Raw genomic sequence first — 12,809 nt, 5'->3', positions numbered from 1 at the left:
AACAATTACTAAAAATATTTTATAATATTCTTGGAGGTTAAATCGCTTTCATCCACCTAATAATTATTGATAACCATATTAAAATTTTAAAAAATCTATTCCAAAATATAATTAACCCTTTATAACTTAAATGAAAATTAATACTACCTATTTTAAAAAATGAAATAAAAAATAATAATAAAAATGCAAAGTTTAATGGTCTCCATATTGAAGAGTGTAAATTCAACATTTCCAAACTATTTGTCATTTTATGTATTTATTTACTAGTAATATTTATTATATTTTATATTTTTAATTTTTATTCTAATTAATATATTTAGATAAAATTATATTATTTTTATATTAATTATAATAATTGATAATATTTATTATTAAATAATATTTTATGATTATTATTATATTATATAGTTATTAAGTTTCAGAGAGGTAGTTTAAATTGGTGATCAAGGTAATTTGGAATTTATAAAATATAAAGATTCAAAGTTCAAATCTCTTGTTTATGATTTAATTTAAAGAGAGAAAAAACAAGTCATAAACCCCAAAAATTACTAGCAACAATGTTTCAAGCTAGTTACTAGACTCTAAAGTAAAAAATTATATAATTATTTATTTATTAAATATTGCTATTATTAAATATAATTATTGAAATTTGTCTGATTTATTTTGAGTTATTCTATTGTTTTCGTTGTCTTTTTGGGTTTATGAGCTATAAAACTTATTCACAATTTAAAAACTATGAATTTCCATGCCACTTTCCAATCAAATCACTTTATGGAAATAAAGACTTAATCCATTATTATTTTGTGATGAACTTTTAAAATACTGCCAATTCTCCATTACAAATGAAGATGAATGCTAGGTATGATGTGTGGCTGAAGTGTTCAATTGGTCTGTCCACTATATAGCGTCATCATTTTATGTTGCATTTTATTGTTCTGTCTGCGTGTGTCTATCGACATGCCTTCTGAGCTTCTTAGAGCAATGCGGTCGAGCTTAAATAAAGGTATGGAGTCCAGAGAAAAGGAGAGGAAGAGCTCGTCGTCGGCACTGGAGAGGGTGCTGGCCAGCCCTAGCGTCAAGAACCGGAAAGCACTCCGGTCATCGTCGCAGGAAGCGGTGATCGAGATGGCGCGGTCCATTATTGACAACGACGGTGTCAACGACCCATTTCACGTGCTTGACCTCAATGTCATCATGAATTTGTGGTAGAAATGGCAGTAGTGTTGGAGACACGATTGTTGTTACACCAAAACCTACAGGTGTTAGTAAACAGACACATCGCTAGACTAAGCACATGCCACAAAACACATGGGGAGCGTTGACCTTCTACTTCGCCATTAACTGGAAGCCAACAATCTCCCCCCAACGCGAGCCCAGTGTGTTTTGAACTTGAGACCTCTGGCTGTTACCAAAATCTGCAGGTGTCAACAAAGAGACAAATCCCTAGATTAAACACATGCAACAAAACACACAGGGAACGTTTACCTTCTACACCACCATTAACGAAGAGCCAACAAGGAGGCCCTCCCCAATGTGCAACCCTTCTACGCTATCAACTATAATCGGGCCCCCAAATTGTCGACCATGGCGGCACTCTGCGCCAGCTTCGCCTGTGGCAGCTGAGCGGATAAGGAAGCCATCCTGAAGCTCGGCATCTCGCCTGATCGAATCGTGTATGCGAATCCTTGCAAGGCGAAGATGCAACTTAAATACACCGCTAATGTCAAAGTGAATTTAACAACGTTCGATTCCGTCGAAGAAGTCACGAAAATCAAGAAGTTCCACCCGTAGTGCTTGTCGATGCTTAGCGTAAAGGTTCTCGACAACAACACCAATGCCGCGCGGTGCCCGCTGGGCCGTGGCAAGTACGGATCCATGCCCGAGGAAGTTGAGCCGTTGCTGCGGGCAGCGTAGTGGTAGGGCCTGGTTGTGGCCGTCATTTTGTTTCACGTCGACTGTGGTGTGCAGCGCTCTTCTCGACTCTATGCCGCTGTGGTTGGGGTCACTCGAGGAGTGTTCAACTCGGCTTCCCGACTCAGGTTGTCAAAACTTGGTATTCTTAACATTAACATTGGATGTGGTTTCACGATGGGACCTGTTGGGAATTTCTGATAATTCCAAACAAAATGAACAGAGAATAATGCTCTGTTTTTAACACAGGGAAGCTAAAAATTTGTTTCCAGAGAACAGAGATTCACACCCATTAAATAACTTGTATTCATTAATAGAAAACAACTGTTACATATAACAAATCTTCCTCTATCAGAGGGATTACAACTAGAACACTTCAGTTCCAACAAGAATTTACTCTATTTCTCCAAAAACTAACACTGCTGAAACACTCTGTTTCTGCTTTCAAATTTTACACTACTATGTGAAAAATTTTTACTCCTTACATTCACTCTGCTGCACATTACATTTTACATATTCTCCACAATAAAAATTGTGATTCCACGCTGCCCTGTTCACTCCTTCTTCGCATTGTTGTGCATATTACATTACATATGTAACAAGAACAAAACAAAAAAAAACATTACATATTACATGTCCCGTGAATAAAAATAAAATTAAAGACTTCACCTAAAATCTACCAACCACAGTAAATTTCCTTAATTACTTCAGCATGGTGTTATAATAATTTCTTGTCCTTCGGTTTATCGATCCTTTTCCTGCACCCGCTGCGCTCGAGTCCTGCCTCGGCCCTATGGCCGCCTCGGTGGTTTCCTGCACGGATCCGACTCTGCGCGGTGCTCTTCCTTTCTGGCACTCCCTCGCCAGGTTAACCCCCCGGCCTGTGCGGTGTCCCTTTATTCCTCTAGATTGGATCGAGGACTATGAGAGCTGAAGCTTGGGCAAGCTCACCCCGCCTGAGCTAAGCCGCCAGTGAAATGGAACTGTCATCGCCTCACCGTTCTGATGCAGAGGCATTCATAAAATTGTTGGAATCTCTCCCAAAGAAGAAAGTAACTAAAGCCGCGAAGTTTGTCAAACGTCTAGGTGACATTCCTGAGATTGAGCTCCCTCCTAAGGGGCCGATTAAGGTCACCTTCACATTGGCAGAGAGAGCGTTGGTTGGGTAGTTCACTAGACTCTGGCCCTCCCCCAAAACCACGGAGAGCTAGGTAGCAAGGAACTAGGCACCGCTGATCAACAACAGAGTCACTTCATACTTTCTAGCGAAGGCTTTCTTCCTCTTTGAATTCGCCAAAAAGGAGGATAAGGAACTGATATTCCGTAATGGACCCTATTTCATGGGTCCTCAAGGGCTGTATCTCAACAAGTGGACGCATGACTTTGATCCAACAGTCGACGTTCCCACAGCCTTCCCAGTGTGGGTTAGATTCCCCAACTTTCCAATGCACTGCTGGAATTGGGAGTCCCTCAAACACATTGGGAATACATTGGGAAAGTTTATAGATCGAGCCAACAGCAAAGATCTATTTGATTGCACTCGAATCTGCGTCGAAGTAGATCTTGAGGTGGGCTTACCTGAGGCAATAAAGATAAAGGTTGGAAATTGGGTGCATCTCCAAAAGTTGGATTATGAGCAACTTTCGTTTAAGTGCAGAAAGTGCCATGTCTATGGTCACTTTGCTCGTGGCTGCCCAAAGAATAGTGAAGGGGAGAAAAACAAGGAGGAAGGATGGACACAGGTCAAAAAGACCAAAACCACTCATAAAAACCCTAGAACCAGAAATAAAAACAGTAAAGCCCCCCAGCCAGGCCCTGGAACTCAAGCTTGCCCCATGGAAGAACAAGGTAACAAATATACGATATTAAGCTCAGCAATAGAAGACCCTCAAGAAATAGAGATTTAGAATGAAGCATCGCCCCACATGGAGGTTCCCTCAGGATCAAAGCAAGTTGAACCTAACTCAGACAAGCAGAAAGAGATACCCACAGAAGAGTTCGAGGAAGAGCAAGGATCGGAGGATTCAGAAGAGGAAGGTGAAATAGGGGATTCACACACTTCGGCTAGAAGATCATTGAGAGGCCAAAAATCAGCTTGTGAGAAAAGAGAACAGAAGACTTATAAAGATAAACTACAAGGAAGCCAAACAACCCTTGAGAAACTCTTGGAAAAAATTTCGAAGATAACCAGAAACCAGTATCAGAGCTCTAAAGGAGCTCCCCACTCAAAAATCAAGTGATGAAGATCGTCTCCTGGAACTATAGAGGTATGGGGAGAAGAACAAAAGAAGAAGCTGTCAAAAGCCTGATAAGCACTGAATCTCCTGATATACTCCTCATCTAGGAGACTAAAATGGAGGATAAGTCCTTCCTCCATACAGTCAGAAATCTGTGGAAAAGAAGTGAAGGGCAAGCTGTTTCAGCCCGTGGTGCGTCAAGAGGACTGGGCACCCTTTGGAATGCAAATAAAGTTTCAAAGATCAAATATGTTGCCAACACCCATTGACTGCTCACCAAGCTGTGACACATGGATTCAAATGAGACCTTCTGCCTCTTCAATGTGTATGTTCCATCAGAAATATGGCAGATTCAGAAGATTTAGAGAATGTCATCATCGCAGGGGACCTTAATCTAACCCTCTCTCTGGCTGAAAAGCGTGGAGGAAGCATTGTAAGGGATCCGGCAAAAGAATGGGTTGAGGACCTGCTTCAGACTGGGACCTGATTGACATAAAACCCTCGTCAGGAAAATACACCTGGTCCAACAAAAGACTCGGTCCGGGACACATCACTGCAAGGTTAGATCGTTTTCTTGTCCAAAGTTCTTTTCTTCTCCTTGGATTAGATTCTAGAATGTATATTCTTCCATGCAGTGTATCTGATCACAGATCCATCAAGCTCGAGCTACTGGCACACATGAATCAAGGCCCCATTCCATCTAAATTCACTCCCCTCTGGATTAAAGAATAGACCTTCATGCAACTAGTAAAAGATACTTGGAAGCAACCAGTCAATGGTTCTGTCTTCATTGTATGGGAGGAAAAGCTCAGGAGAGTGAAAGCTGCTTTGAAATCTTGGGTCAAATCCCTTCCTAACCCAGCAGTGGAAAGGAAAAAGATCCAAGAATGCCTTGAGATTCACCATATGAAGTCGGAAAATGAAGAAATCACAAAAGAAACTCTACATAACAAAGCCAAGCTAGAAGGAAAATTTCTCAAGGCAAGTCTGGCCGAGGAAGAGTACTGGAGGATCAAATCCTGTAGGCTTTGGCTCAAGGCTGGAGATAGAAACTCCTCCTTCTTCCACAAGGAAGCCCAAGCCTGAAATGTTTCAACTCCATCTCAGAAATCAAGGAAGAGAATATAAGTCACAAAGACATGCAAAGTATAAGAAAGGCTGCCTACCTCCATTTCCAAAAGCTGTATAATGAAGAAGAGGGACAAGGGTTTGCATTAAATTCTGTGGATGAGGTACCTTCTCTGATCACAACCAGAAAGAAGCAGTTTTTGGAAGCATAAGTCATCAACAATGAAATAAAAATCGCTCTCTTTTCAATGGAGCCAGATAAGGCCTCGAGGCCGGATGGATTCACAGCTAGATTCTTGCAGAATTGTTGGCAGATAGTGGAAAAAGTCTTATGCAGAATGGTGAGGAAATCTCAAACATGTCAGAAAATTGGGGGAAGCACCAACTCAGCTTTCCTGGCCCTCATTCCTAAGGAAAAAGGTGCCAACTCTTTCTCCAGATTTTGCCCTATCTCCCTTTGCAATATAGGCTATAAGTTGATAACAAAAGTAATTGCAAATAGATTAAAAACCATTCTTCCTGACATCATCCCCGAGAATCAGGGAGGCTTTATCCAGGGAAGGCAGATTGTTGACAACTTTATTCTGGTCCAAGAGGCTATTCATTCAAGGCTGAATGAGAAAGAGAAAGGAATGGTTATTAAACAAGACATTGAAAGTGCCTTTGACAGGGTAAGACACAGATTCCTGTTTGAGGTCCTCCACAAATTTGGCTTTGGACTCAAATTCATCAATTGGATCAAAGCTTGTATCAGTGAGCCCTGGAGTGCCCCTTTGGTAAATGGGAGGGCAACTGACTTTTTTGAAGCCACTAGAGGGCTGAGACAAGGGTGCCCCCTCTCCCCCTTGCTCTTTGTCCTCCAAGCTTTTGTCTTAAGTTTCCTACTAATCAAAAAGCAGAATGATCAAGAAATAATGGGACTGAGCATTGCAAGAGGTGTAAAAACTATAAATCATGCCCTATTTGCGGACGACTCCCTTCTGTTGGGTGCTGCCTCCTTGACCACGGCTAATCATTTCAAAGAAGTGTTGGATGCTTACTGTGAAGGCTCAGGAAGCAGAATTAATAAAGGCAAATGTCACATCTACTGTTGGAATTCTTCTCCCAGATTCCTCCAAGCTATCTCCAACTGCTTTGGTTTCGCAGCCTCCACTTCTTGGACCTCTTTCAAATATTTGGGGCTCCCTGTTTTCCAAAAAAGGGCCCTCAGCAAAGACTGGATGTCGTTATTGGAAAAATTTAAGCTTAAAATTCACACCTGGGGCTTTAATTGGCTCAACCTGGCTGGAAAGACAGTGCTGATCAAGGCTGTCTTGAACAGCCTTCCCATCTACCAAGCTACAGTCATGATGGCACCTGTAGGTATTATTAGAAAAATGGAGGATTATATCAGGAACTTCTTCTGGAAAGGCGGAAAAGGTAATGAGAAAAAAATTCTCGTTATAAACGGGGATACAGTCTCCCTGCCCATAATGGAAGGAGGCCTCAATTTCAAGAATTTCAGCAAGCAAAACATTGCTTTGGGCGCAAAGCTTCTGTGGAGGATAATTTCTCCAAAGTCGGGTTGGGCTCAGATTGTGATGTGGAGAAAACATTACGGTGGACAGAGAACCCGCTACCTTGACAAAGCCAAACAAAAAATCGGAACGTTGGTCCACAAATTGTGCATAAAAGCGGCCCCCTTGATCAATATTCATGCGCACTAGATTCCTGGAAATGGTAAGCGCATCAACATTTGGGATGACCGCATCATGGATAGTGAGCCCCTCTCTAAAGATCGCTCTCTGCTTATGTTGAGAGAATGGATGGATAGAGCGGGCCTTAAGTCGTTGTGGGATATCTCTCAATGGGAAAATGGCAAATGGAAAAATTGGATTAATATCGAGGTTCCTCACAACCTCTCTAGCGATCTCGTCTCCCTCCGCTCCCTCTTAGCAGGCAAAGCACCATTGAACTCCAGGAATCCTGACATCAAGGGATTGGGTCCATCATCCAGACGCTACATAGTTGGGCAAGGTTATAATCTCCTCTCCCTCCGACCTCACGTCCCCCCTGATCCGAAGCCTTGGCAAGGGATATGGTCGCGGACTTCAATTCCAAAAATTGACGTATTCAGTGGGCTCTTATGGCATCAAAAATGACAGGCTGTGTAGAATAGGATATGTTGGGCCATCCCGCTACCTGTTATGTGGGGTTGATGAGGAAAATGCCCCCCACCTTATGCTCCGCTACAAGTTCTCTTCTGATCTTTGGACCGAGGCCTTAAAACCGTCGAATGTTGACTTTGCCTTGCCAAATCGCTCCGTAGATTTGTTTGCAAATTGGAAGTCAAGGCATCCAGGTAGCTCCTCCCAGAATGTCCACATCAAAGAAGCCTGGCTCGTCCTCCCTAAACTCATCTGTTGGCATATATGGCTGGAAAGAAACCAGCGAATTTTCAGAGACAAAAAAAGTGACCTCAAGATCATATGGGAAAAAATCAAATGCCATCTAAGAGACTATTTGGGTGATCAGCTTGACAGGGAAGATTTAAGCAGCCAAGAAGTTGTATGGGGCGCTTACCTTAACCTCAATTTCACTGATATTTTCAGACTTCCTCCTCTCTTAAAAAAATGGAAAATTTGATTTGAGGCTGTAGAATTTTTAGAGTTTTGCAACAAGAAGGAAAGATACACTCTCTTTTTTGATGGGGCAGCAAAAGGTAATCCTGGTATATCCGGTGCGGGTGGAGTAATAAAAATTGCAGAGAGAAGAACTGAACTAAGATTTTCCTAGGGAGTGGGCATCAATACAAGCATCCAAGCCAAAGCACTAGCTCTCTTTCAGGGTCTCAAACAGCTCACTTCCCTGGGTATCAAAGATGCAATTGTTTTTGGGGACTCCCAATCCATCATAAAGATCATTGTAGACAACTACCTGCCTGCTGATCTAAGGCTATCAAGATTGATGAACAGAATTAGAACTCTTATAAACTCCTTTCAGAACCTGGAATTTCTACATGTAAAGAGAGACAACAATAAAGAAGTCGATGCTGAAGCCAACAAAGCGGCTCTCCTCCCACACAGATTCCTGCTAAGAAATGAAGACGAAGGTTGGGATCCCATCCCTTGACTATTAGCTTAAAATGTTTTACTGTATTTTATTGGAGAAGTTTGTTTGCTTATGTAAATCAGGAAAGATAGAGAAGAGAAATCGTATAACAGTCCAAAGAATTCACAGACTCACTAGGGGGGAAACCATCTGGTTCCTATCCGAAGAGAAAACTAAGTCCTGCCTATTTATTGTAACCTGCAATAAGGCATTTCTACCGAGAATAAATACACCAACTAACCGTTTATGTCAAAAAAAAAATTCTTGTCCTTAACCTCTTTTCAGTCAACCTTGCATACGGTCTTGTCAGTCATCTGGAGGTCCAACAAAAAAGCATGTGCAGCTGCTCTCTTAAGCGTAGATCTGCGCCAAGTTAATCGGACCACTGACGGCAATATCACACAGCCAAAACAAACAATCTTTACGCACTAGGGAATGGTGGTTTTGTAAAGGACTGCCCAGAAATGTGTCAATTGATGATTGTGATAGCTGCCCCTTGGAAGAATACCACCATTCAACCAAAGCAGTGTGGGGAAGTCTGGCGGTTTTTTTTGAACGATGCTGCAGTCAGAATTACATTTCAACACTCCCCTTTAGTTTCAACTACTGGGTTATCAGTCATACCCAAACACTTCCTCGAAAATTCAAAACTTTTTTTGCCCCAATGGTTTGGTCAGAATGTCTGCAACCTCCTCCTAAGTTCTGCAGTGTTGTAAAACAATTTCTCCATTGTTTACTAATTCCCTAATGTAATGAAACTTTGTGTCAATGTGTTTTGTTCTCTTATGAAACACAAAATTCTTGGATAATGCAATAGCTGAGCTATTGTCACAAAAAATCACAGTTCCGTTTGCTTGCTCTTGGCATAAGCTCCTTAACATCCTTCTCATCCAAATTGCTTGACATGATGCTGCTGTAGCTGCCACATATTCTGCCTATTCCTTGAGCATTTGCTGGACTGTTTCTTCCACCTCTGTTTTAGCTTCTATCCATTTCCTATCCTCGTTTTCTTCTTCGAAATGAACAGGGTCATCAACATGACAATATAAAGCGAACAAAGAGTTCATACCTTCATTTGCTGCCTCTTGTTCATAAATGTCACTTAAATTTCTGAACTTCTTACCTCTTTCATTTGGTGTACAAGTGCTTGAAGAAGCACTTGAATTTCCTCCTTGTGGTGTGCTTGGAGAAGCACTTTAATTTCTCCTCAAGGGTGTCTTTTTCTGCCCTTGTGTTGGTGTTGTTGTTCGGGGATGTATTTCAGCCATCTCCTCATCATCTTCATCATGTGACAAAGAGTTTTTAACATTCACTATTTTCTCTATGCTTCCATCCCAAGCTTCCTCCTCAATGAACTGAACATCTCTACTCACAATAAGCTTCTTGGTGGATGGGTTATACAACCTGTAAGCTTTGGATTCCTCACTGTATCCAATGAAAATACATTTCTCCCCTTTGTTGTCCAACTTCTTCCTTAGTTGATCTGGAATGTGTGCATAAGCCACACATCCAAAAACTTTCATGTGGGTGACTCCTTGCTTTGTCCCACTCCATGCTTCTTCCGGAACTCTATTCATGACAGCTTTTGTAGGGCATATATTCAAAATGTATGCTACACAGTGTACAACTTTAGCCCAATAATCACTTGGCAAATGCTTTTCCTTTAACATACTCCTCGCCATATCCATGATTGTCCTATTCTTCCTTTCGGCAACTCCATTTTGCTGCGGAGTGTACCTAATGGTAAACTGCTTACGAATTCCATTTTCTCTACAGAAATGTAGAAATTCTTTGGAGATATACTCACCTCCTATATCAGTTCTTAGAACTTTGATATGCAACTCACTTTGGTTTTCTACCAGTGCTTTGAAATTGCAAAATCTTTCAAACAGTTCAATTTTGTTCTTCAGGAAATAAACCCAAGTTTTTCTAGTAAAATCATCAATAAATGTTAGTATATAGTGGCTGCATCGGTCCACATAAATTTGAGTGGACAATCTCTAAGGGTGCTTTTGCCCTTATGCTTTTCCCAGATGGAAAAATTTCTCTGTGTTGTTTCCCCAAGATGTGACATTCACAAAGGCTGTCTGGTTTCTCTATCAATGGTAATCCTCTTACCATTCCTTTTCTATTCAACATGTTAAGACCTCCAAAGTTGAGATGTCCAAATCTCAAGTGCCACAACCATTTTTCATCTTTTGGTTCGCTTTGGAAAGCTTCTTGTGTCTCTGCTGCTATTTCTTCTCCATTTTTTAAATTTGCTTTCATCTTGAGAGGGAACATGCTATTCCTTGCCATCTTTACTTCAGCAATACATTGTTTGCTGGGTGTTTTATCCATGATGGTGCATACATCATCCACAAAGAAAACATTGTATCCTTTTTGAACAAGCTGTCCAATACTTAAGAGGTTACATTTCATTCCAGGAACGTAATAAACATCTGCTATGGTTTTCTTTTCACCTTTCTTTGTTAAGACATTTACCTCTCGTTTTCCCATAATAGAAACTTTATTATCAGTCCCTAGTGTGACTTGTGACTTCACACTCTGATCTAACATAGAAAACAAGGCAATGTTTCCTGTCATATGGTTACGGCAACTAGAGTCTAGAAACCATACATCTTCACTCTTTTCTTCAGCCATATTATAGGCTAAAAACAAATTATCTTGACTGATATTTTCTCTAGTGAAATTTGCACTAGTTCTATTACTCATATCATGTTGCTTCTTCCTACATTCGTTTGCATAATGACCATATTTTTTACAATAGTGACATTGGACATTGGATTTATCATACCTTTGTCCTTGAGCATGATGTTGTCCACTTTGTTGGCTGTTGCCTTGGCCTTGGTTCTGATTTGGATTGCTGCCTCTTCCTTTCTTGTTTCCTCTGCCTTGACCTCTTCCTCTTCCAAAGAACATCTAGGTATTAACGACATGTTCTAGAGATGAGTTTTCATTTCTACTCAATCTCCACTCATGTGTTATCAGTGATGCAAGTAGTTCATCAACTGAAAAGTTTGTGAGATCCTTTGTCTCTTCTATGGTGGTGACAATCACATCAAACCTTGAGGGTAGGATCCTCAATAGTTTCTCCACAATCCTCCTTTCTTCAAGAATCTCTCCATGAGACCTTATCTGTGTGACCAAACCAATCACATGTGTGAAGAATGAGTCAATATTATCTGACTCCTTCATGCAAAGATTCTCAAAATCTCTTCTCAGTGTTAGCCTCCTACTGCAACAAGTTAATCATCTTTCATGATCGACATTTTTACATGCCAAATATGTCGAACTATGCATGCTGCAATGCTCCATATTTGCTACAGTTGGCTAAAGAAGTGTGTTTGAGAGTGTGCTAGTCTAAAGTGCCACTGCTCTATTCCAGTCTTGATGAGCAATCCATTTTGATCAGTTTTCACGTATGGGAAGGCCAAACAGCTTAATCTTGGCTTCCCTAGGTTTCAATTTCCTGTTGTAGAATATAGAGAATGAACATCTGTCCAAACAGCTTAATCTTGGCAGATTTGTAGATAGGTAGAGAAACAAGGGTGCTCAACAGCTTAATCTGAGCCCCCGGTTGAAATAAGTGTAGAAGTAGATAGGAGCACAGCAAGAAGAAAGAATGAAAAGCTGGGTATGCTAGTTCAAGTGCACCCAAACCAAAAAGAAGAGAAAATGCTAGGTGAGCAGGTCGGGTAGGTAGCTTTGTGGTTGCAAAATCATGGCTTGTGATCCATCTCATATTGTTAAGTGTTATATCTATCATATCACAAGTTGAAGGCAGTTGTTCAGTTGGAGGACTTCAAGCGAGGCATGTCTAACTCCCCTTCTTCCTCTTTCCCCAAATCACTCACTAACTTCCCCAAAGAGGTCAAGATCTGCTTGATACCTCTTAGATTCATCATTCTCCATATCATTTGCTTTGGTGGAGATCTGCTTCACTCAAGGAATGCTTACACTTCTTCTATCAGTCATTTTCCCCCATTGGTAGCCTAAGACATCATACTTAGCGCTTGTTCTCATCTTTGTCATGTTAACTACTAACTTTATTATGTAGCTCCCTATCTATTTCCCCTTCCCCTACTAAAACTATGTATATAACTCCCCTATATACTTATCCCTCCCCCTGGTTGAAAAATAATGATATGCATCCTTGGGGATTGCTAAGTTTATCTGAAACTCAGCAAGAACCCTCATTGCTCCCTCAGACCATCTTATCATGCATTTTGGACACTTTCCAATGCATAGAACCCTTCATCCCCCCTAACTATCTCCCAAGTGCATAAGGACTCATTCCTTTGCATAATTCCCATTCACATGTTTAAAAATCACCCCTTTGACCTTGGTTTGCCTTTATAAGGCATAAAACCCTCTTTGGCCACTAAACTCCTCTCAAAACGACATCACTTTCCTCCTAAGTGCCTTTGCACTCCTTCCAAGGCATAAGAATATGCAAAGCATGCAAAAACCATGAAAAACCTTCAAAAAATGATAAAATCC

General features: G+C 40.9%; 1 pseudogene; it reads left to right on the top strand.

Moving 5' to 3' along the window:
• Positions 1 to 981: 981 nt before the first annotated feature.
• Positions 982 to 12,809, top strand: part of LOC149245277 (ornithine decarboxylase pseudogene) — a 29,064-nt pseudogene continuing 17,236 nt past the window's right edge.

This window comes from Pinus tabuliformis, chromosome 7, assembly GCF_031772625.1.
Source record: "Pinus tabuliformis cultivar Carrire ecotype Pingquan chromosome 7, CPIR1, whole genome shotgun sequence".
NCBI lineage: Eukaryota > Viridiplantae > Streptophyta > Pinopsida > Pinales > Pinaceae > Pinus > Pinus tabuliformis.
The sequence above is the reverse complement of the archived record's forward strand: the minus strand, read 5'-3'. Positions and strand labels throughout refer to the sequence as shown.